General features: G+C 41.8%; 1 long non-coding RNA gene across 3 annotated transcripts in view; it reads left to right on the top strand.

Annotated features, from left to right (window-relative positions):
- Nucleotides 1–26,388, top strand: part of LOC141750512 (uncharacterized) — a 172,066-nt gene that overhangs the window by 81,547 nt on the left and 64,131 nt on the right. Inside the window, exon 1 of one of the 3 annotated variants that reach the window (XR_012589687.1) lies at nt 23,815–23,905. The exons of the other annotated variants lie outside the window; for them this stretch is intronic. This is a non-coding gene — a long non-coding RNA (uncharacterized LOC141750512). Of the gene's footprint in view, nt 1–23,814; nt 23,906–26,388 lie in introns of those variants that run through there. 3 annotated transcript variants of the gene reach the window in all.

Genomic DNA, 26,388 nt, shown 5'->3' on the forward strand with positions numbered 1-26,388 from the left:
AACACTGGACCTTAGGCTTTAACGTGAACTGTAGCATATACTGAAGTCTATCCTAAATGGTTCATAAATTACATTCTGATAACACTCCTAGACAAAATAAAGTCAAGAGGGAAGCAAAACAGTTTATCAGCTCTGCAAACATGAACGCTTGTGCAGAAGTGTAAGACGAAGGATTTATCCTTATAAATCACTGTGATCATCAAATGTTATGTGAAGTTCAGGATAGTGTGCAGACAATCGGACTAAATTGGCTTCATTCGTTTAATTTGGAATACTTACCTAGGAAAGGATTGGGTACAATCTCAACAAGGATTTCTGGATTTGATCTTTTTTTGTGTAGCCTTTCTCATGTGAATCAGGCTTTCAGGATCAGGATCAAGGTCCTCATCCAAAGGCTGCTCGAGTCAATGGAAAAACTCTCATTGTCTTTTGGGGCTTTGGATCAGGCCCCATAAGTTGAGTCACACTTTGAATGGAACATTGTTTGAAGCAAAACAGGCTCAAGGCTTCATTCACATAGAGGCTTTAACTGTTAAGTGAAATTTCCTGAATGCTTCCTGTGCCCTGCTGCCTACTTCCTGCTGCCTCTTCTCCTGAGGACACACATGGTCAGGGAGAAGACCATGTGCCCGCTGCCTAACTCGAGTGGTCTTTGGCCTGTTCTCTGCTGCCTTGTCTCTATCAATCAATGGGAGATGTCTCCGTCATATGACCAAAATGCAGATGTCCCTCATATCTGATAATGTAACAGTAATGCTCTGGTTAGGTTATGTGACCAGAATATATCCCATATTGTGACAGAACATTTATGCACTAATGTAACAAGGAAGTGATTCTGATTCAGTCGCTTGAAAACATGTCTGGCATCTGGCCACCTGGTCATGGAGGACCAAAGCTTACTGTTCTCAAGAGCTTTCAGTAGGAACCACCATCACCAAGAGACTGGGCATTGCTGATCTAATCCACCACCATCCATATTCCAAATGGAATACATACCTGACACCTTTTTCCTCCAAGAATGTGGGGAAAAGTGTCTTTAATAATTTTAATTTAAATCTTCATATTACCATTGTTATCTACCAGTTAGTATTTGTTTGATCAGCTTTTATTTTCAATTCCCATATACATTTGTGTGACTCCAAGTTAACTTTGGGAGCCTGTTGCTTCTGGATGGAGAGGGCCTGGAGATTTGGACAGAAGTCTTCTTTGGTAAGCAGAGGTGGCAGACAGGCTCTTCTATTCAGTGGGTTTTAAGAACAGAGAAATAGTGATTATACCTCATCCTTGCTGTTTAATTGCTTGTTTCACATCATCAGGACAAGGACACTGGACAGAAGGATGTGTTTGTACTTATTTTTACATGTGACATTTAAGAGGCAAAATAAAAAGTGAAGATTTTCTGCAGATGTGTTTTCTGTTTATGATAGATATCTAGAAATATGAGGGATGTTTTGGTGCCCTTATGTACAGGTACTTCATATTTGCTAATTTCCACTTCCACTTTCCATTAGGAAGTGCCAAAAGTGACTTTTCATCTAACAAGCCGTTACTGCTCACCGCTTAAACTCATGCCAATTAGTTGTATGTTTTTAATTATTTCCGAGTCCTGTGTGCCAGTCATGACAGCCCATGAAAAACAAGGAAGACGCCTAATGCATCTAACCAATCCAAATCATGATTAGCTAAATATGACTTTAGTTTATGTCAAGGTGCTATCGCAAGTGAGATATATCTGCTAAAATCATCTATGTACAAAGGAACATGAAGCATATAACCTACACTGCAAGAAATATGCATTGCATATAACACAATCCCCAAATACCTGGCCACATATTCCACATACTGGATCCACAGACAAACACATGCATGCAGTATATACACATCAAACCAGGCAAACACAAACCCACAGAAAACAAGTTACTGCCTATGAAGGATGGGTGCGTCAAATGGAATTTGAACCTCCGCATATCGAGTTGAGGAAGCAGTTTTTCAGCCTAGTTAAAATTTTCAAGCTCTCGAAACATTTTCTCCTCTACACTCAGTTAAAATATTCACCTTCCCAAATTGTCCTTGAAGAACGTGCAAGCATTACCCCCAAAAAATTAATAGCCCAGTAGCTAGGATCATTAGCTGGGATGTGAGAGATTTCATAAGTCAAACCCCGAAGGTAGATCTTATGCCCCAGGTCTAATGTGAGAGTATTAATCACCAGACCAGTGGTTGTGCTGTTCTATTTTGATTAAAAATTCAGCAGATCACTGGACCTAAATAAAGAGATAATTTTGAGCCACAATGGCCAGCGTAATTCTGTGGGATGTGGGAGACCATGTTCAATGCATATTTCATATTTATATAAAATATGACCGTTCCAATGCCATGTTCCCATAAAAAATTTCAGGTTCAATATAATGTAATTTTCCTTTAAAAAAAAAACAACAGAGAAACTCTTCATCGGAAAATTCCCAAGTAGCTTTTCCTCTTGAACTACCTATGGCGTTTGCCAAAGTAGTTGACGTACAATGAGATTTTTGCCCTCTGTAATTTAAATCCATGGTTTTTTTCTAAGGGTGATTCATTTTACAAAAACACACAACAAATAAACAAACACATCACTGGAGTTAAGAAGAAGCATGTGTTATGGATTAACAAAAAGAGCACCCCTCGAAAGCTCAGCTGGTCCTGTTCATTATAAAGATAGTGTTATTTTTTTCCATTTCATTGTCTTCCTTTTTGTTTGTGCTTCTTTTCTCACAGTGTCTCCCTTCATTTTTTCTCTCTGGTACAGTCTTCACTCCATGTGTCATTCGTTTGCTTTCCCTGCTCCTAGGCTTTGTCTAGACCAGGATGTGAAATGTGTTAGCTAAGACCAGTTAACAGTAAAGCAGATAAGACAGTGAGACTTTGACATGTTTTGAATTGACTTAGTTGGATATACTAAAATATTAAATATCTCATTGTCTGGATGAGCCCTTTATTTCTCTGAAATGAATGCTGGGTCCTTGCTAGTGTAGTGTCGGTACCAGTCCCATCGCCATACTTTCTGAACATCCAGCCCTGCATAAAGCAACAGAAATCAGACCTGCCACATGCAGTTCATTCACTCGTTCTCTCCCCGCAGGTAGAAATGGGTTTGCAGGCAAATGTTTTTATTTCTGTAGACTCTTTTTTGTTGAAAATTACGTACCTGAACTGTGTTTGTGTTTGAGAAGGTGGGTCAAACCACACCTGATGCTTGGAGTAGAAGGTAATAACGGACCTAAGGGGCTGGAGAATTTATTCCAGGGACTCCGGGCCATCTCAACAAATGAACTTTAACTTAGTTAATAAATGAACTAAGCATGCAGAGCTATGGTGTTTGCAAATATGCATTGTAAATGTTCTATGATAAATACAATGGAGAGAGACAGGGAGAAGTATGCAGAAGCAGCTTAGCACACAAATAGGAAGAAAAAAAAAATCATAATTTGATTTAACGTATTACTTCCCACCTAATTTGAGATTTCAATTTTCTCTCCTCTCTCTCCCTCACCACCCAAGCTCCTACAGCAACTTTTGAGCCACTCCAGTGAAATACAGTGATTGACAGTGCAAGGAACTCAATCAAAATTAAACTCAATTTTCCCCATGGGTCCATAAAGGTTTTTTCTTTGGTTTATAGGAAATGCATATGTGTAACTAAATCCAAATTTGGCAAAGATACGACTTTTGAATCAATTCACAATGAGTCTCATTCATTCCACTGTAGATGAAGCGCAGCATCTTACACTAGAATGTGATTAGCTTCTTCATACAGCAATATCCCTGCCCTTTTTTTTTCTTTTAAGCATATAATTGGTGAGGCAAAATGTACCTGGAATGTATCTTGCTGCAGCAGACACAACAGCTCTGCCCTTTGGAAACTGACACTCAGAATTTCTTAGCTACAGTCCAGTTGTCATAAGAAGAGATGATTAATTAGCCATGGGGCTGCAGCGGGACAGGGGGGCTGAGGGGCTGGAAACTGGCAGGGAAATGGCTAAATAGATTCAAGGAGCAGTAAAGCAGTCCAAAAGCTGGAGGAGAACTGCTGGAGACATCTCTAGTTTGAAAGCCAAAGATTTCCAGGCAGAAGCCAGAAGGGCTGTATAAACGTAAATGAGTGGGTGGACAGAACAGATCAGCCATGTATTCAGAGGTCTTTCAATTCACTGACCCTCTTTAGCACCAGACGCTGCTTTTAATGCACAGCTGGCTGGTGGAGGAGGATTTCAGTGTAAACAGAGAGGGAGATGGATCTAATGTCCAGGATGGAACCTAGAGCTGTTTGCCCAGTACTGTACTTGTCCCAGCCGAAGGTTGGGATCTTTTTGATCATGTCCCGCACGTTGTACTGTACTCAGATGAATCACTTCCTGCCTTTGCCCTTTTTCTCGCTGCTGCATCACGGCAGCACTGCTCTGGGACTGGATCCTGAAGCCTGGGCTGAGCTGTTTGTGTTCTCTGGGCTCTGTCCTGGCGCCTGCTTGAAGGGAGAGAAGGCTGCTGTGCGTCTAAACTGCTGTGTCATACTTAGTTATTAATGACCGAGAACCACATGACACAAAGTTCTGGGAAGCTCAAGCAGATTCCAGGAAGGGGTCAAGGAGTTCAATAAACAGTTTTATTAGAACTTGAATTGCAACCAAAAGGCTACACATTTAATTTTTTTTATAAAAACTTTGTGAGTGTTACTTGAATTTAGAAATCCTATGAATGGCAGAAAAAGCACAGGGGTTATCTTTCCTTCCAGTTGATTTTTATGTCACTGCCAGTTCAAAGTTGTCCTTGACAAGGAAACCTGAATACACCCTGCATTTACATTTTTCAGTTACCTTTCCTGTTTGTTGGTATACCGTAGGGTTATCTGAACTTCAGTCCTAGATGTGTATCATGATCAAAGGGTCAGATTCTTGCCTCAGTTATACTGGTGAAAATTCAGAAATTAGTGGAGCAGTGCTGGATTTACACCAGCATGTCCCACACTGCTGTAAAGCCTAGTGTAGGCATGTCACACGTCATGGTTAAAAACAGAGATATAAATTCTAGATTAGTTTACTACATTAGTAACGTGCAGGATGACAGATGCCGTATCAATGCATAATGCTGAGAATAGGTTGGAAACGGTATTCATACTGACACAGAGGAATCGTGTGGCCCGGTGAAAAGATATGGGGTGAGTCTCAGCAGGCAGATGGCCACATCTCAGTGTCCCCATAGTAAGTGGCACTAATTGGCTCTGTTTCCTGGCAGCAAGCCCGTGAACTGAATAAGTTGGTGCTCAGTAAAAAACAATTTTTCAGTAAATTGCCTTTGCTAAAGTAATTGCTTTTACATTATCTCTACCGCACACTCGTTAAGACCAAGCTACAGTTCTGTCTCACTGAACATGCTTTTAATTAGTGTTTCTGGCTTTACTTCTGTGTTTCCTTTTACTGCCATTAAGCACTGTGAGTTGTCTAGCACTGCGTATGTTATAAATTGATCAATTTGTTCATTCATCAATTAATACATTTCAGAAGAAATGGGAAGTAGGAATTCATCTCCCTTTGAAAGTGATCATAAAGCATCCATTATAGTAAATATTAAGGATACATTAATAAGCATTGCTATTCCACTGTTACTAATGAGTACTGAGCCACAGAAATTAAGGGTCCAAGACTATTTATTTTGAAGTAAAACTGAGGTGCTTTTTGGCCTTCCTAGAAAGTGAAGGAACATGACCAAGTTCCTACTTGAGATAAATAGAAGAGCTAAAACTAGAGGTCAGGTCTGTGTCATACTCTACTGATCTATCTATGGGACAGAATCTTCTTAGTGCTAGCTTTTGTTGGCTGTTTGCTACAAACCATAGCTCTATATGATATGTTTAGCAGTTCTGCATATGAAGAGATGGAACAAAATTTTCCCCACAAATACTACTGAATGCATCAAAGCTCTGCGCCGGGTCATTCACTCGGTGTTGTAGCTACCTTTGGGGTAAAACACAGCAAGTACTCAACAAAACATACAAAACCACATGGCAGTCTTTAATGGAGGAAGTGAAAAAATATTGCATCTGTTTGAAATAAACGGGGAATTTTAGAGAGGTAGAATGGAATTACCCAAGCTGGAATCTGACTTCAGTTAACTGGCGTTAACTCTTGCAAAAGCAGCCACAAATTTTTCAATGTCACACTGGTCAGAAGTTCAGTTTGACCTCTTGTCCTATGGGTGGCATTTCAAACATCCTGGTACCTCCTACTGTGAGGAGGTGGGCTAGCTCATTGCTGACTTAGAGAAAATCACTGTTATTCATCTCTAAGGCTGCTTCCACAACATTTGGAGTTTATCAAAGCCTTTGCCTAAAATTCGCTGCCACTTTTCATGGCTACTCCAAGGCTCCTCATTAGAAAAGCTTTTTGAAGCATGGCATACCCATTCTGTTGAACGCTGCAGGACAATGGCTAATATCTGTGGCAGTTCTGTCACATCTATATCAATAACTTCTGGTCTAATGCAGATTATTTGCAGAGGCTGTTGAAGTTCTATGGTACTACAGAATACTCCATAAACTTTACTTCATGTAAAAGCTGCAAATAGATATGCAAAAGATATTTTCTCATGCCAGACAATTTGTATCTTACCATATGTCTAAAGCTGTGACTGGAAGGTGTAATTGCGGCATATACAGGGACCTCTGAACTACTTTTTTCTTAGGTGGTACAGGTAACAGGAGAAATGATGACATAGATTTAATCTTTCTGAGTCGTTGTGCATCTGCTAGTTCTCTGGGTACCAATAAGGGGGGTGCAGCTTAAGAGCTGCAGATCACCTTAAACAAAAGCATTAAATAATTTCTTTGTACCAAAATATAAACCAATTCTAATCAAACATGTTGCACATTTATAAATTGTCAGTCTCATAGTTTCCTATGATTTCTAGCCTCATAGAAAACAAAGTACAAAAAGTAGCGGAACTAATGAATCTTGGTTTTCTGTGCCTTTATGTGCTGTGGTGTGTGCTCTGATGGGTGTGAACTCCATTGGGAGATTTTCCCATAGTTGGGCATTTACTATTCTTTCTCATCTGCTTTCCGTGGTATTGAATACAAAGTCACTTCTACTGAAGCTTTTCCCTTCGTAGATGCATTACTGAAATCTCTTGCCTATCTGACTACTACAATGAAACATAAAATCTTAACGTAAATTTAGACCTCTGTCTTTATATATTTAGTAGCAAGCTGTCAGTCACTTTGAAATTACAAAGAATTGATGGATAAAGAGACACATGTATGTAACATATGCAAACACAGCACAACCACATCAATCCCATTTCCTCAGGAAACCAGGTTAAAGATAAGAAGTCTAGCAAGAAATTGTCAGTGCAGAAAACTCTGACAAAGATGAAGTTAGCATTAAAATGGGGGAGACGGCAAAGGAAAATTTAACATTTCACTTGATAACTGTTTCTCCCAAATTTTTGATTGAAACCCAGTTTTTGGCAAAATTTATTTTCCGAAAAAGAAATTATATAAAATTAAACTCGATTTTCTGTCACATTTCCATGGAAAGTTTTAGATCAGGCATGATTAGAAAGCGCAAGAAAGCTTCCCAACAATAACCAAACCAGACAGGCAGATCTCTTTTAGTTGGAAAAGATAAGGATTGATAGAAACATGACATGTGGGAAAATACACATGGACTGGAGTGAAAGTTCTTAGGAAGTGAGGACCATTCAGTACCTTGCTTTGGATTTGGGCAACAGTGAAAAAAATTACTCTCAGTAGTTGTCCAAGTAACAGTGTCCTGTTTATATCTTGTGGTCTTATGAGTAACTGACTGGAAAAAACAAGAATGAAAAGATAACAATTACAATAAAATTAAATTAAATAAGCCAGTGACTCATTACAGAGCAGTAAAAACAAAAACAAGATCATTTAGGACTCAATAACAACAGAGGAATTAAAAGGAAACACAAAAATGGCTAGATTGTTTTCCTTATATATACAATCAACAACATTGAGATAGGAAGGGAGTAGAACTGATGACATAATTATTCAGTGGAAGGCAGAAAATGCAGAAAGTATGAATTATAATACTACAGTACTTTGGCCACCATGTTAGTTTTAGTGGGACAAAGCTTTTTCTTTTTTCTTAAGAGGAACATAACTCAACATACATCCTACCAAGGTACACCACTAGAACTGACAACGGTATTTACCCTACATACTCAGTCTTGCTCCATAAATGTGTTTTATTAAACAATATTGTGAGGCTTTAGGAAAGTGTTATCAGTGAAGACCCATCCATGATCTCCTTCATAATTTTGATACAGACTCAGGGCTAATCTGAGAGTATGGGCAATCCAGGAAACTCTTGAAATATTTAAGCAAACTAGAGCTCAATTTCATATGACTCTATTGGGACAATTTGTGAAGTTATTGTGCTTCCAAAGCACGGTAGTGCTAGGAACTGTACATTCTGAACTCAGTGCTTTTCACAGAAATCTGACATGAAATGCTGACCTCTGCACAGCTGTAGTGCTTTGATTTAGAAAAAAAACCCTAAAAGTTTCATTTTGAAGAAGAAAATTTATTATATAAAGGGATACCTTGACTTCTTAATGCCACTAACTGCCAATGCCAATAACAAGCCAAAAAATTCAGGGTAGAATACCAAAATCCCCAAAGTTTGTGGTCATTTGTATTGGCTCACCTCTGAACAAATTTGATCTTTCTGTCTCTTGTCAAGTATTTCTAGTGTTCTCCTTGCCATGATTTCTAAAAGATCACTTCAGTATACTAAGTTTGATGGAGAGAGGAGCACAGTGACTCTTGGACTAGTTTTGAGTTGTTTGTGATAGAGTTCAGGGGCCTTTAACTTTGCTGCAGTAGAGAGGCTGACCTGCTATTCCTGAAGCTTTAGAATTTCTGTGGAAATGAATCTTGTTAAGTTCTGCTTTAGCGTTGCAATCCAAAGAACAAAAAACCACTTTATAAACACAAACAATGGGTGTTCATACCACTAATAAGGTAAAGTAGTATCTTGGAGAAAAACAAGACACAAAGCGGTAAAATGATTTCCCCTTATTTGCTCTGGGAGCCACTAGGAGAGCAATAAATAGAATCTAAATCTCCTGACTGCTTGTCCTGTGCCTCAGCCACGAGACTAGGCTTCATCTGACAGACACTGATTTCTGGTGTGTGCATTGTTTTTCTGCACAGATGGTAAATCCTCCTGTAGAGTAAACAGCCTGCAAAGGGAACAGCTGCAGATGCCTTTTTGACAAGCACCTCGCCTGATGCTGGCCATGTGGAAGATTTGTACCCGTCAGATATATTATACTGTCCTCATCTTCAGTTGTGCTGTGTTGTTTACAGCCTGGTTCCCTGGAAGTCACTAGAGCTTTTCACAGCTATTCCTTCAATTCTTGAAAAGACATGAGTCAAGTATTTTTAACTGTTTCGCACCAAGGCTCCTATGACTGTACTGTTTGTTGCTATTCTGTGCTTCAGTTGCTTCCGTCCTTTGGTGTGCTCTAACTGAGCAGGAATGTTCTTCTTGAGTGTTCCCGGCACTAAAAGCAGCAGACATGAGGTTAACATAGAGCTGAACAGATTTCATGCTCAGTTACATTTACCAGTCCATACATTTCAAAGCTTGTAGGTCTGAAGAGAGACATTCCTCATGAGCAGTTCAGCTCTTTCACCACCATGAAAGAGTCTGCCTGACTGACACCACATATGGCAAGGTCACTATCAGTTTCTTGTTTGTATATATGGCCTTTTTCTAGGGAATAAGCTGTTTCTTCAGTCAAGAAAGCTAGTATGAAACGCTTTTTTGCCCCTGTGCTCTCCAGCCCTCAGTTACCAAAAGAATGACACAGAACTCCCTCATGTTGCGTGTTTGTATTCATTGTACAAATGTTTACTGCTGACATAAAATTCCAGTTTGCTAAGATGCATGCTCTGGTTTTGATGAAAGTGTGCTGAATTTATACATCTGCTCTAAAATAGTAACTTACCAAGTGGGCTTAGTATTTTTCATTGTCACTGCCATTGCTGTAACAGATGCTAGGAACAAGCTGACAACCCAGATTTTCCACTGAGAAGTCATTTGTGGATGCTGCATTTGTAGCAGAATCCGTCAGTTCTCTAACTCATAACTCAAAGTTAACTGTCAATTTGCTTTTCTTAAAATGCTGAAGATTGTGTCCTAGGGGATTATAAATAGTTTTATTTAATCCTGGAAATGTACTCAGTTTGTTACTTGACAAATGTAGAAGAATCAGTCCCCTGTTTGAAGAGATTACAAAAGGAAAGGTGATAATAGAGAAAAAAAGTGAGAAGCTTAGAGCTATGAATAATGCAGAAGAGTTTTCTGAGAGGTTATTGGAAATTCACTGGAAACCACCAAACTATAAAACTAGAAGCCATTGTACTGGATGTGTTCGCAGCATCTGCACTGATGTGTAGTTGGTTCAGCATAAACTAGGAGCCTCTTTTCCACCTCTACCAAAAATCTAGTGAAACATCTAGAAAAAGTATCATGCAGGCATATTGCCAGGCTGAATAGCTAGGAAGCAAAGACAAGGTGTTTTGGCACGAATCCTCACCTCTATTTTCTGTGACTCTGGGAAAACCAAGCTATGAAACTTTGAGAAGTATACGATCTCACACTTGGACAAGAGCTGCAGCACAAAATGTGCAAGGGTTGACCATGATCTGACAGAATGTCTGAAGAAAAAGGCATAAAGAAGTGCTTCAATTTTTAGATTTAGGAAGGTAGAAGAGGACTGTACCCTTGGTGAATTGACAGAGGATCTCTTCAGACAGATCAACTAAAGGAAGAGGATAAACGTAGCAGCTTTGGTCTACAGGGATAATTAGGACTGAGCTTAAAGTCATCACGGAACATTTATTAGTCGCCAGTGTTACACAATGTGAAGCTCAGAGGTCAGCTTTTGATGGTTGCACAGCTCAGACCCGGAATAGTTGATGAGATTCTAGTTGCAAAGTTAACCCAGCTTGATTCCCAGCTTGGCCTAAGCCTGTCCTTAACCCTGACATGTTTTGAAACTTAAGTTACAAGGTATAATAAACAGGAACCACTTTGTTTTAAATATCATTATAGACCAGGACTAATTTTATGACAAAATGGTCCAGCAGGATGTTCTAGTATCTCTGTCCATATAATACTAGGTCTGCTAAATTAACTACTGAGAAAATTAGTTTAACTACCAGAGAATAAGAAGATTTCAAGCCTGCTGTTTTCACTATCTCCCTGAAAAATGTAACAGGCTTACAGGACAGAAAAATTATTCAGGCAGTAAAATTTGTAGTCTGTTGAGTTTCACTAAGCAAATGAAGTTATACTTGAAAAGTGTTTTTATGACAGTGTATCTGTGTTTGCTAGGCCTTTTACCAACACAGAAAAGTAATGAAAAAAAATATTTATAACTGGCATTTGTATTCCAGCAAATATTTTAGCATAGAGCTGATCTTAGAGCAAGTGCAAATACTGCCATGCACTTCAGAGTGCTGGGATGTCACATAGATGCCCAATAAGCTGCGATTTGTTTCTCTGCAGCCCATGGGTAACTGGAGTCATTTGCAACAGAACTAATTTTTGTTTTGTGCAAGGCAAACAAGCGAGGGGAGAGGGGAGGAAGCAGCAGGCATACATCAAGTGGTCTTTAAGCAGCTAGCCCCTGCCAAGGGAAGATAAGGAGAAATGAATTAGCTACTCTGGAACCAACTCCACTTCTTTTTCTCAAATAAGAAACTAGGCTTTGTGCCTAGTTAAAGTGCATCCTTGCTTTGAATGCCTTGTTTCCGTTCCATGTCAATTTTCTAGTGCTAAACTAATTTGCTGAGGCTCTGCTAATGTCCCTGCCAGAGGAGCTTCCATTGCTCTTATCTTTATTTACTCAGAAACATCGCGACAGGCTATTTTAGCCCTCTTGTCCTTTCAAATTATTTTCAGCATCATTCCCCATCTATCCCAAAAGCTGCCTCCTGCACAGTGATACATCTTAGCAAGAGGATAAGGAAAATCTAGCAATAATGTCCTAGACGCATGTTGCACAATGAAGATTAACAGAGGACTGACTAGCTGGTAACTCTAATTGAGTTTCTGAAGTTCTGTCAGTCAACAGGCCACCAAGACAACAAAGCAGCACAGAAGTGTGTAGCTGCCCCGCAACCTCCCATATAATGTTTACTCCAGTGAGGAACCCACTCTGCTTGAACCAGTGTGGATTGTCCATGTCAGCTCTGAGCCACAGTGATGATGGCTGCCTTTCACGAGGAGCTACACAGCTTACTGTAGTTGGGAAGTCACAGCAAGGATTGATCTGGCACGGGACTGCTTAGCATCAGTCTCTGCTTCTTCCAAAATTCTTTTGAGGAATCTGGGGTGGTTGTTGTTGTTTTTAGCAAGTAACTGCAACAAGAAATAGGGAAAGGCCGTAAATGCTGGACTAATCTCATAAAACAGGCCCATACAAGTCCATGCTCCCTTATCTTGCAGGATCTGAACTTAGCGGCTCCATGTAGTTTATTTCAAGCTTTTAAGTCAGGGGAGTATTTAATGATTTTGTAATGAAAATCTGTCCGTAGGTTTGTCTGTTCTGCCTGTGTCTGCTCCTTTCTCCTTGAAGGCTGGCCCATTCTTCCCTCTGGAGGACGGGATGTGGCCATAGACAGAGCGTCTGCACTGGGCTGGAGGAGGTTACTGGAGGGCAGAAGGCTGATCCCTCCCTCTCCCTGAGGACCCAGCGAGGAGCCTCCCTTGAATGACGCAGGATGATCTTGTTCCCCAGAGCTCACCCTGATGTTTCCCTGACAGGCAAAATGATCCCTCCCAGGGGCTGAGCGTAGTTCCTTTCGCGGGATTGCATTGAAGATGCCCCCTCCCCACAGGCAGAATGCCTGCAGCAGGGTAAATACACAGGGCCGTCCCTCTGTCCTGGAAGCTGAGGACACGGAAGGAAGCCTGTTCCTTACCTTCAGGGACTCAGCCATTTGCTGATTCTTACCCTCTTTTCCCCACCTGCTCACTTGTGACACTTACTGGGACCAGATTTAATGTTTAGAACATAGCAAGGATAAAGTCTTTTTATTTTCTCTGTGGAATAAAGTTCAGGGTTATGCTGATTAGAGGTTCTCTTCAGTTTCTGTTAAATCTTTTCTATTATACATTTTTTTTTTAATCACAATCTCTTGGCTGATGTTAAAAGGGAATGCAGTAGGCTTTGGCTTTGGAATCACAGCTAATGACTTTCCAGTAGTTTCAGAACAACAAGGTACCAGTGCCACCTTTTGCTAGTAAAATCTGATAGCAACAAGCCAATGACTAATAGTCCAGGAGTAGCTTTTCTCTGTTCCACTGCTGTCACAAGAAGTCATTTCCAAACTTAGTTTATAGGGCCATTGTGGATGTTGGACAGAAAATGTTTACACCTAGAGTATGTCTGCAACATCGACAAATCTTGACTAATTGTGCAATGCTGCTTATGATGGCATAGAGAAGCACAGGGGTGAGCTGGCTTTCCCAGGAACAACGGTGCAGGTTATCAGTAGGAGTCCTGAATTGAAACTTTTCTGCTCTGAGCATTAGTACAGAACTGAAGGATCTAATCAACTGCTCCTCTCCTGAGACACACAAGACTGTAGAAAAACAAAAGCTCTTTTTTCTTGCTGTTTTAAATTAGCGGGGAGTGCAGGTATTCCAAGGAACAACAATATCAAATTTTAATTACTGTTTATTTCTACTACAGTCATGCCCAAAATCCCAAACTGAGTCTGGGACCCTGTTGCTACATGCTGTAGCTTACGGCATGTTGCCCGTTAAACAAAACTACAGCATGAATGAATGAAAGAGAAACAGTGAGAAAAGAAACAAAAGTAGAAGGAGGGGAAATAATTTGAATAGTATGACAGAGCTGGTGATAGAGCTTGGTCAGGAAAAACCAAGTTCTGAACCCACATCTCCTGAGTAGTTAATCGTACATTTACTTTACCACAGTGCCCACTTCCTTTTTGTATTAAGAAAGATGATATATCCAGAAGTTATTGCAGTTATTGCAAATTTCAGTTAATATTTTTCTGTCGTACAATGCCAGGGCTTATTCCATGAAATTATGAGATGAGCTGCTGTAAGCTGCTCCATCATGGAACTCCTGAACTCCTTACTTTTTACTTCTGTACTACTGGGATGAAGTGGCCTGTCCCATCTGCACTTTGGGAGAAACTTAGGGTATCTATTCACACCTGCATGCACATACTCCACCCAGGAAAATGAAGGTGCACTTGTAGCACGTGCAAAAATATCTCTGCTAGCTTAATCGAATTAGCATGGATAATAACAGCCAGAGATGCAGCCGAGAAGTCTTAACATGCTAGTAACCAGATTACAAACTCTGAAAGACTCTGAGTATGTGCTCCAGCTGTTAAACCCACGTTGCCACATTTTTGCTGCTATTGTTACCCAGCTGTATCAGCCTAGCACAGGGAAATCAGCACATTCTGCAATTACTCCTTCCACCATTTTTGATGCATAGATGCATTCAAAGGCACAATACTTTAAAGAAACCAGCTACTCTTGCACTTTCGTCGTTATGGGATGGTCTATTCAGGTAACCTCAGAGTGCTTTTGTTTAGTATGGCAGATTGTTACTCCATGTGATAGAACTGAAAATAATGAACTTTGATGTTATTAATTTGTTATTCAGTGCCTTGCTCCTGGCCAGCCTGACACTTGGGTTTTGGCCTTTGCAGTGCTCATACATACCTTGAAGAGAGGCGAGTCGAGGGAGCAGAAGGGAGGGCTGGTGTTTTACCCAATAAGCAATAGATCAGTTAACACAGTATCTTATACAAAAGACAGTGTAGATTTCCAAACTGTCAGGCTGAGAGGGAACGAATTCTAAGAACGTGGTTTCTTGAAGGCAGCGGCAATTAAAGTCCACTGTTACATCCTGTACAGAGTACTGAGGCAGCACCCTGCCAGAGATGGCTGTGTGCGAGTGCTGCCTCTAGCACAGTCACAACAGGAGCATGCTGCTTGTGCAATCCCCGCCATGGTACAGCCATAAGAGTAGCGAGTTTCTTCCCCCGTGCAGCTCAGTCATACTTGCTTCCTGAAGTGGCTTCTTGTACCGGGAATTTCCACCCTTGTTGACGTTGACTCTCCCTTATCCAATGTGCTTTTGAGCTCTCAAAGTCTGTCAAGGACCTCTCTCCAAGAAACCTGGATAATATGAAGTATTTTTCTGTAAAATCAGCTGTTGAAGTGTTTTAATGACAACCATGGTACAGGTGACCTGGTCTCTATTCCCAGTGTCCACCTGCTGTGTGGCCAGAGGTAGCTAGCTAGAGTTAACTTCATGACTCCTTTCCTTTCTTTCCCTTTATCTGTTTCCACTATAAGATAAGAAGCTCGGTATTTGCCTAGTGCTTAGTGCAGTGAGCCCCTTTGACAGGGGCTTCTATATGCTACCAGAAAGAGAATGGAACAGAATCCCTATTTCAGCTTACTTTTGATATGAATGCAGATGTTAATCCAAGAAACTAGGAACAGTTTCTCTAAGTTTTATAAAGTTTGAAATTCATTCAACTGAAATGAATGTAACTGGTCCCATCTGCAGAGTTAAACATACACTCTGTGCTCTTTTAAGATCAATACTATTGATTAGTACCTTTTTTTTACTAATAATTGGCTAAGACCCTGATCCTGTAAAATTTCACCTAATTTTGACAGCAATCTCCTTGGCATAAATATACCAAAGATTTAGCTTAAGTGTCAGTGTTGGCCAAATCAGGGCCCTAGACTGTGCATGCTTGGGAGCAATCTCCTACCTTTATTTAGCTGTTTCATTCATAATACCAGCAGCCCAGCTCCTTGACTAGGACTAGAGATGCTGCTGTAACACAAGTAAGTATTAAAAAGGAAGCTGCTCTGCAGCTCAGTGAAGCATTCTTTTGCCTTTGGCCTGAAAGCCTGCGTCTCAATTCTCCTGCCAAGCCTTGGAGCTCACACCCCATGGACAGACGCACATGGGTTTTTCCCATCAGTTTCATCAGAATAAAACTGTTTTGTGGTTTCTTGTTATAAACTCTTTACAGAAGCTAATTACTGTTGGCACGGAATTAACCACCAGTTGTATAAGTGAAATTTTGCTCAGCTTTGTATCCTGTGCTGCATTCACAATATGGTAAAAAGAATGTGCTGCCCAGCTGTGTGTGCTATTCGGCAGATGCTCTGCTAATGCAAGATCAATCCATCTGCCCATCAGGTAGAAGTTAAAAGTCCTCTTTTACTTTTTAAATAAACAGAGAGTAAATCCCAGTGTCCTTGTCAACATTTCCCCTCTAAACAAACTAAATTCTAATGTTCAAGGCTGCAGGCAAACTACAGAAGCCTGCAAATGCATCAACATGTTTACCTGAGTATTTAATACACTTTGTTTCAGTGACATACATGTGGTACGGAAGCCTCTATGTAAGACCCACTTTTCAGGCTACTTTGCCTACTAAGTGCTGAGCAGGTGTTTTTATACCATTTGGAATAGTTGCTTTAACTGTGAAAATGAAGGGGGAAAATCTGTCCTCTGGAGACCAATAAAACCTATGAGGTTTGCATTTTATTTATGGAAAATAAATTCAGCAGGGTCAACAGGGCATCGGTTTACAGGATGCCCTAGCTCCACTGATGAGTAATCTGCTAATTAATAGCTTTGGAAATGCCGCCAAGATCCTGCCAGAATGATTGCAGCACACCAACAGACCTCGCTCAACTCCTGAACAGATATTCACATAAGCAACCATAGCTGTTAGGATGAGCAAGATGACCTCTTACTATTTCTTACAGTCTTGTTTTCTAGGCCGAAAGTTGTTAGATCTTGTATCTGTCCTTAAATATATTTTCTTCTTTTCACATTCTTGGCACAAGTCTCAGTAGCTGAAAGTCAGACCCAACTTCTGTTTAAGCAAGATCTCAGTGTTTTCAAAAGCAATAATAAAAATGCAAATAATCTGACAGCTTCTTCTTTGGCCAACAGGAATTTGAACACTGTATTTTAAATGTAGGAAGTCTTTATACTGAGGTCAAGGTAAAAAAGCCACCTGTTTGTATAAGGAAATAACGAGTTTATACATTATGGTCTCTTATTTTGTTGTTCTCTTATTGTAAAGTAAAGGCAATACTCATTCAAATTGAATCTGTCAGTGAAATATACACACTTGAAGGATTAGTTTTATTGGATTCCAAGTTATATTGCCAACTGCTGTCTCCCCAGAGTCTGGAATATTGGGAAAATCTGTTCTAAATCTAAAAATTAATTTAAAAACCCGCAGGCCCTTGTGTAGTATCCTCATTAGCAACTGATCCTGCCTCCCTGTAGACTGTAAACTCTTTCTGTTGAGACTTGTGTTATTTTGTGAAGCAGAGTGGAATCTGTTAATGGAAGCCATATCAGATGCGCAAGAGGCTGGTGTAAGAGGTCAGAGTCCAAATCTGTATCAATCACAACAGTTCCATTGGTTTCAATGGAGAGAATCTGATTTGTTAGCAGAGGATTTGGCCCACAATAGGCACAGTGTGTTCTGTTCTTCTGTCTATTTGGGGTTAGGAATATAAAGGTGTCTCATATCCAAAAAAATACATGCCAAAGAAAAATAACAAGCAGCTGCTCTGAGATGTGTCTGGCTTGTAGGGGGTACTTCATATTTACTCCTGTTGGTAAGACTTACTTTAGTCTACTGTGGCTTTGGCTTCTATACAATGGACTATTCCCAAGTTCGTTAATAAAAACCATTATAAGATTCTAAATTCTAAAGCTTGGGATGATGTTCTTGATGAATAAGTGCAAGGAACCAAAAGCTATGTCCTTTCAAATGCTTCCCTCTTCTGCCTAGAGCTGCTGGCAACCAAGGGGCTATTCTACATAGCAGAGTTTACTACACTCAGTCTTGAGAAGAGATGCCTTCAGTGTTTCCCTTTCCATAGTCCTCCTGAGAGTCACAATGTACTTTCCCCACTTCCTCAAAGCCCACTGAGGATGTTGGCCTGAAGAAAGAACCCTGTTCCAACGTTTTCTGTCACATCTGTTCAAAATTCACCCCTTCTTTTTTATTTCAAATGTGCTGTTTTCTTGCCAGACCTAGCTGCTGTAGAAAAAAAGAATTTAAAATGGAGAAGAGTTCATGTACAGGATGCACGTAAATTGGCATAGATTATGCGTTGTCAAGGGCTTTGCAGGAAAGGATTAGCCATTTGATGTTGGACCTGATGGCAGTCATTTTCCTTTGTGTGTACATGTGGAAATGTGCCATTCAATTTCTCATTTACTGTTGCTGTCACAGAGGAGCTAACTTGTCCTTCAAACCATTATAGTAGCTACTGTGTCACTTTCTTCGTGTGTTTTCAGATCAAGAATTAAATTTTGCTTGTGTTCTTAGTGGATATGCACCTCATGCACTCAATATTCTTCAGCGTTCCGGTGCATTTCTGCAAAGTGTTGCACTGGAAAACCTTGTGAAAAACAGTTTTCTTCTAAATGTAAAGTGGAAACCCATATTGCCAGAAAAGGCTTTTATTCTTTTACTAAAGGCCACTAAATTAACAGTAAAGTCATCACGATAGAGCATACTATGCACCTTCTCTGTGGGAATCAGGTACACTAAGCAAAACATGGCATTCCTTATGTGGCAACAGCTAAGCCGTTAAAGCTGGAGAAGTGGCACAGAAAGCCACAGAACTGCATGGAGTGTATCTCCTTCCATCCTTTTCTCTAACATACTGCTCTCTAGCTTCTCAGTGCTATTTCTGAGGGCTCAGTTTCTTGATACTGAAAAAGCTAAGGAAGTAAAAAAAGGGGTCACATGGTAAGCAGAAAATCTAAAAAGAGCAGGCAGCAGCAGAGAGTCCCAAGAGATTCCAGTTAGGATTTCAGTGATTTTCTTGTTGTTCTTCCAAACCTACAAAGAAAAGTGCATGTTACTGCTTTCTAGATGTTTAAATGTTTGTCTTCATACTCCCTCACTCTCTTGATAAAATCTATTTAAAAAATCAGAAATATGACTTTGGTGGAATTAAGATTGGGATTTGGACTATAGGTCCACAAATTAATGCTTCATCTCGAAAATCTTTTGGCATTTTGAATGTCAAATAGACCAAGGGCAACATCCACTTCTGCCTTGAATGTCCTTGTCACCTAGGAAAGTCCTGAAGCTTCCTAGTCTACAGCCACTGGATCAGGAAGATTTGTACCTGCACATAGCGCTTCTATAGATTAAGAACATACTGCAAGCCAAAGCACTTTTGGAAAGTTTTAATCTCCATTCAGGAGCACAAAGAACGTCAGCTGTTTACTGGTCCTTAATAACATAATGCTATCACCAGTGATAAGAAAAAGGCTACTGAGCCTGTTCTCGGAGCTTTTTCAGGACAAAATTACCTATCTCATGGTTATCTGACACTCTCCATCTGGAGTTAACTGTTCCCAAAATGGAATTGAAGAAAAATGTCTAGTCGCTTATGGAACAAAAAGGCATCATTTAATTGTGAAGTTTGCTTGATTGTGTCTAGTGAGCTCAGGAAGGCAGACAGATAAGAGGAGGATCAAACCTGTGAAAGGGTTGAGTCTATGCAAAACTCAAGCTAGTTCTGCTGGATCCAGTTCACATTCACTACAACCTACTCGTCAACTTCTTTCTTCTTTCATTAGTGGACGTGGGTCCCTGTTGATAAACTTTTCATTTTTATCATTGAAGTTCTATCATTTCCTTGCTTCTGTTACCTTCAGGAAAGCTGTTACCCAATTCTGGGTGCCATTTGAGGAAGCAAAGATTAAGTAATCGGCAGCAACAGGGGACGTATGACACTGCACCGAGAAACTTCATCGCTGATTAACAGCAGGTTCCGTAAATGTTACCCATAGCAGAGGGACCACTGGATGCTTCCCAGTCTGAAGTTCCTTTCTGGACGCTTTCCCCACTCACTTAGTGTTTGTTCTTCTGCAACAGCAAGGAAATGAAGAAGAGGAAGGAAAAGAGGCAATAAGCACACATCTAAAGAGGAAGGAGGCAAATTAAGGTACTAGAGGTACCCTTAAAGCTTATGCAACTGGCCTGTGCTCAGCAATCAAAATGTCCAAACAAGGCACAGAAGCAGCCTTCCTGTTAGACAAAAGCCATGAGAAGGAAAGGAGAAGTGCGGCCCTTTGGGTTCCAGGAAATCAGTATGGACCAACCAACGCCCTGTCCAGACAGCACAGGCCCTGCCCTTTCCCCTCACCTACCATATTGTACGTCTTTATCAGTCATAGGGTAGTTTTGGGTGTTGTTCAGCATCAGCTAATGACGGGTATCTTTGTCCCAAGTGAAGCAATCTGAAGACCCATTCCTTTTGTGTGACTTACACAGAGGCCTGGGGGCAATTCCAGAGACCAGTTTTTCAGCCTATTCAGACTGTTATTTTTGCTAAATGAGAGTGTAATAAGGTAGTAACTTCACTTCAAACAAACAGATAGAAAGGGGCAGACTCCCTTCTACACATAGACTTTGGCCAAGTTTAGTAAAAGAAAAATGTACTGCTTAGCCAGGGAGGCCGAAGGCTACAGAGCAAGTCTGGCATCCCCATCCCTGATCGGGAGGAATCTCTCCTATGCACAAGAAAACCCTTTGGCTGATTTATTTGCACATTGCATCTGGACCCTGAGGACTTTCTAGCATATTAATCACCTCTTCATGTGGACGTCTGAGCGAGATGAAAAACCTTTCCTCTTCTAGAGGTTCAAGCTGTGTATAGTGATTTGTGGTAACCGCTGCAACCATACTTTTGAATGGTTAATCAGATGTTGCATTTTTTGCCTGAAATTACATGATTTTTATGCACTGTTGTATTTTTGCCCAAGTGTTGGAGCTTTCCAAGTGCCATGAACATCAGGTCTAAAGTAAACAATCTTTTGTTTTCCTGTTGTATATGTCACCACAAAGTTTAAAATGGACCTGAGAACACACCTGGAGAACCACGGTCAAGACAAAAGATGTCAAACCTTGTATTCTCATTGGCTTCTTAGATGTTTTCTTGATTTATTATGTTGAATACAGTAATTCTTTGAAATTCTTGCTGTATTTAATTGCCAGTGACAGAGCTGATGTTTTAGTTTCTGGATCTGAAGAGAGCAACCTTTTTGTACAGAGGATGGAGTGTTGCTCAGTGCAAGGGAATCTGCTGAAGTTGAAGGGCTGTGGTTTGAAATGAACTTGTTTGCAGCTTAGAGTTTTGAAAAAAAGAGCTTAGTTTTGCGTGCTGCTAGAACACAAGCCATCTTTACCTCCCAGTGAAGTCTACAGGGCTGAGCTTCATATTGGGAGTGGTCAGCATCTTGCCAAGTTAAATTGTCCTATATGATTGTATGCTGAGACTGGAGCATACCCTCCAATGGACCTAAGCATGCATTTAAATTATATGTATGTATTATAATGGTTTTTAAGAGTCCCAGCTGTTCAACAGAACTCAGTTGTGCTGGGTGCAGTACAAACAGAGTGCGAAAGTTTGTCCCTGACCAACTGGTTCTGTAAGTGTGTGCTTTGTTTTTGCACTAGGGAGATAGATGGGGGTTTTTGAATGTGTCAACCCCAACACTGCCATTCAACTGAGTCAAAGGTACCAGCTGAGTGGGTGGATTTTTACAGAAGGCCTGGCTAATTTTTAGACCATTACTAACGTGTACTTGAGGAAGATAAGATAATGAACAGTATGATCTAGTCTCATGCTGCAGAGTGCAAAGAGTTCAACTGCTGGAGTTAAGAAAGAATTATTTTCCCCATCTATGCCATTGCACAATAGTAGAGGTGCTTGAGTGAGGGGATGTCTGAACTATTGGGTGTGCGGTTACAGCAGGAGGGAGGATATCGGACATGCTGTGGTTTATTGCCAATCAGTATGAAAAATACATTTTCTCTTACGTTTCAGAAGTGGGAACTGCATACCTAGTTCTGGAAAGGCAGCTTTGCCCTGTGATTCCAAAATAGCCAACAAAGAGCATTAAGAGAGGAGCTGCAGCCTGGGAACTGTTACTGCGGGAGCAGGAGTCGATTCCTATCTCTCTGTGCTGAGAACAGGCTAAGAATATTGTCCATGGTGATTTTGCCAGGGTGGTATGAAACACTTACATTCATGAGCACTGCAGATGAGAAGGACAAAAGATTATAAAGAAAGTGATGGTTTAATATTTGGATGCACAAGTATCAAATGCATGGCTTAAAATAAGGGATTGTTTCCTCAGTGTGCTTTTTAGGTGGATCAGTGTCATTTCTCAAAAGAAGTGATCTTCTAATTTCAGCCTTACCAAGCATAACATCAGCAGTTACTGGTTTTTTGTATGATCGTGGACTCAAAGAAAAATTCAGAAATGTCTTTTGTTTTCTATACAAACCTCAGTAATTCTCTTCTTAATATATGTGTGTATGATTGCTGGTAAGCATTATCATGCAGAACTCAAAGATGTTTTCCCAGCCACGAAAAATGGTGTCTTCTACGTCAGCTCCAATTTCACCATTAAAAAAAAAAAAAAGATAGACATGTTGAGTGGAGCAGTGCACATAACTCTCCCTACAATAAATATTTTGTAAAAGTAGGCTCCATTAGGGTAGTAATTTATTTTAATTTTTGTGTGCAGTATTATGCAGACCCTAGACTTCTTTACTTTCTCTGCATACACTGAATACATCAGCTAATACTCATATTTATAAGTAGTTTATACATCTGTGTTTAGACGCCTGCATATACTGTTATAGCACAATTTTTCTTGAAGTTAGATTATAGCATAGTGCAGGTAATTAAACAGTGATCTCTATACAAATTAAAAGGGTTGGTACATTCCTTTAATATGGGAGTACAATTACAGTAATTTTATGTGCATACTGGCTGCATAAAAGCACGCATGCAGCTCTGAAAACTCGGGCCTGCGTTGTGTATGTGTTAGTGCTGGTTGCACATGCAAATGTGAGGCTTGCTCACATCAGAGGCCGCCTTTGAAGCTCTACCGCTGCAGAATTGCTATGTAAATTCACCTGCGCTCCAACACTCCGTAGATTTTCAAATGGTTTGGGAAACACTACTCGAAAATTAAGACTCTTCTTCCCATTTCCTGTTAAGCATTGCCAGATCAGAGCAATACACAATACGCAGCTCAATAGATGCATTTCCTTTTTCTCCTTCCCAGATTGTGTTGAGTTTCACTGGAATGCCGCAGTGCTCCAAGCTATGGCAGCTACAGACTGTCACCAAACAAGCTACTTCCTCAATTTATTGCTAACTAACTGGCTTGCTATTCATTATAACTTAACCATTGTGCAGGCTCAGGGTGAACTGATTATATGAACAGTTCATTCCACATCCTTCTGTGAACATCCAAGACTGGTGATCTGGTAGATGTAGAGTGTGCAGTATCGCAAGGTGCCGTAATCCATTCATTTTTTGTTTGAGAATATTTTGGATTTAACTGTTCCTCATCCTACTTTCCTTGTGATAATGAGAATGCTCGCAAGTGCGCTCACAATATTTATTTTCATCATGATCAGGCTGCAAGCCAGGACTGATGTCAAGGATCAGTGTAACGAGAACAGCAGGTTTCTGTAAAAGGGATTGTCTGGATGATGGCATGCACGCGGCATCGGCAGGGACATTACAAGTATTAAGACACTGTTTTGTTTTTGAAAGTCTGGACTCAAAATCAGCTGGGAGAGCAATGTGATTCCAAGAGACTGCTTACAATGTAGGTCAGCTGAATGCAAAAGTGAAAGCACATGTACCATCACATTCCCACGGCTGGAGGGGGAGGGCATGTCAGCCTCCCGCTGCAAAAAGCCCCAGAACTCATGTGTGAGCCGTGTTTTCCGGTGAGTAACGAAGGCTGCCGTCCCGCCTGGACGGGAGGGGGCAGAAGGCGACTGGGGGGGGCTCCGCAGTCAGACATACACGCACCCTGGCGCTCAGCACGCTCTGCCACGTTGAGATGTGGGTGCAGCGCCGCCGCTACGGATCCCTGCCCCCCCCAGGCCGTGCGTGCGGTGCCTGCTCGGGGAGCGCCCGTCCCCCAGCCGGCAGCGGTGGAGCCGCGCTGCCGCCCCCGCCGGTGCGCACAGGCTCCGCTCCGCTTGCCGTCCCGCGGCGGGAAGGCCGTGTCCCGCACCGCCGGCCTCCCGCCGCTGCCGCCCGGGGCGGGGGGAGAAGGGGGGGCGCGGGGCACGGACGTGCGGGGACCGCGCTGTCCGGGCGCCGAGCGCGGCCGGCCGAGCCCGTGGCGTCGCGTTGCAGGGAGTTGCTTTTCGCACTGTTCTAATTAGGTGATGCAGTTTCAGTTACCAACAGACTTAATTGCAGTAACAGTAAGCGGGCTCACCACTCACGGTCATGTGTTTCTGGTTACCAGAAGCCGAGCGGAGCCGGGTCGGGGGAAATCCCCTGCGAAGGCCGGCGGGGCCGTGGCGGGCGGAGCCGCGGACGGGCGGCTCGGCACCGCCGGGGCTGCAGCCACCGCGGGGGGGCAAGCAGTAGCCGGCGAGGGGCTGCCCGTGCCCCGGGACCTGGCGCCCACGGGCTGCGGGGCGCCGCGGGGACAGGAGGGGGTGCTGGCGCCCCGGCCCGGCGGGGGAAGGAGGGCTGCGGGTGGGAACCTGCTCGGAGGGGTGCAGGGCTGCGGTGCGGAGATGCGGTGTGGATATTGGGGGGGCGGCCGGAGGGCGCAGGGATGGTGCTGAGCCTAGCTGGGCCGGGCAGGGGAGCAGGAGCTGCTCCAGGGCGTGATGGAATTGCACGAACAGCCGTCAACAAGCCTGTCCTGACCACACCGCCCTGGCTTCCGCACGCAGAGGCGGCAGGCCTCCTGCTTCGGGAGGCTGAAAGTTACCTATGGAAATGATTTGGGAAACAAGTTATGTGTTTTATTTTTTCTCCCTGTGGCTGAGTAAAAATTATTTGTCTGTACAGAGTCATTAATTTGGATTAAGCTATGTATGAATTTTAAATGGATCGCTATTCCTCAGTGGCATGGATACTGTTCCAGGATGTAAGTGTTGTAATGCAAATTAATTTAACTCACTTCCAAAGTGGATTCCAAATTAGCATCCACCCAGGGAAATAATTAGCTTTTGCATCTACAAAAAAAGTCATGAGTCCCACAGTTCTTTGGGGGTCACACAATACTGCTGCAAGATGGGACTAAGGTATTTGAAATGTACCACTTACCTCATAATCATTGCTTTCAAAAAGTCAAAACACACTGAGCGTAGTAGATCACCGCATTTTAAACTTCTTCTAGACAGCATAATGTATTCTTAAAAATTCCTAAGAGGGTATTAAAAATAATTATTTCTAAGGGTATGGAGACAGGAATATATTACTGTGGGGTAAGGTATGGTAAGGTGTGAACTTGCTGCATATCATCTATGCTGTGGTTTGCCTTGTGTGCTTACTTTTACCCTGTGGTAAACGTGAAGCTGCCCCAGTATGAAAGAGGAAGTGTCTCTCTAACTTGAGACATCTTGGTAAGCACCGTAGCAGAGCAGTAGCATTTTTATTTCTCCTTAACAACTTGAGGATGTTTCTAATGCTCATACATACATCTAATGTGTCGAGTGCTGCTGAATTCTGACTACAGTAGTATCCTATGGCAAAGTGTTCCTCCATTTGACCAAAAAGAACTGTCTAAGCAGGTGATGAATGAAGAGTTCAAACTCAGTGCTGAGAGAGGCCAGCCTGTGAGTAATGGTCTGTCACTGGCCTCAGATCATGAGCTGTTTGCATAACTTTGGGTCGGGACAAACCCAATCTGAGGGTGACAGATGATGCAATATAAGCTTTCCCAGTTGCTCCAGTTGGCTCATTCCAGACTGATCCAGATCAGCTGGGCCCCAAGGTCATTAGCACTCTAGAGCCATTTATTGGTAAGGGTGACAGAGTTTGTGGCCTCCCTGCCACTGTTCTGAAGGATGACAAAAGGGAAGGTAAACAAATAAGAGGAGTTATCTGCTACTCATGGCCTACTCTGAGGTTTTAGCAGTAGGGAGGAGAAGGGATGAGGCCATGGCTAGAGCTGTTCCTTCACAGAAGTCACCACCCAGCTGATGTCCCTGGTGTGCGTGTGATTGCTGTATCCACAGACAAGAGCAGTATCATACTCTCCTCAGAATTTAGCCACTTCCTAAATTTGTGGTTTGGTGAGCAGAATAATATATTGTGTTTGATGGCCTCAGAAGTGACTAAAATTAGAAATTAAGCTGGATATGATTTCCAAATTTTGTGGGCCAACTCTCATGCCTGGCGTTTCCCCCTTAGCCTTCCTCCTTGCCCTGCAGGTTAGCTACTTCTTACTCGTGTTGGG

The sequence above is a fragment of the Larus michahellis genome, chromosome 12, assembly GCF_964199755.1.
Source record: "Larus michahellis chromosome 12, bLarMic1.1, whole genome shotgun sequence".
NCBI lineage: Eukaryota > Metazoa > Chordata > Aves > Charadriiformes > Laridae > Larus > Larus michahellis.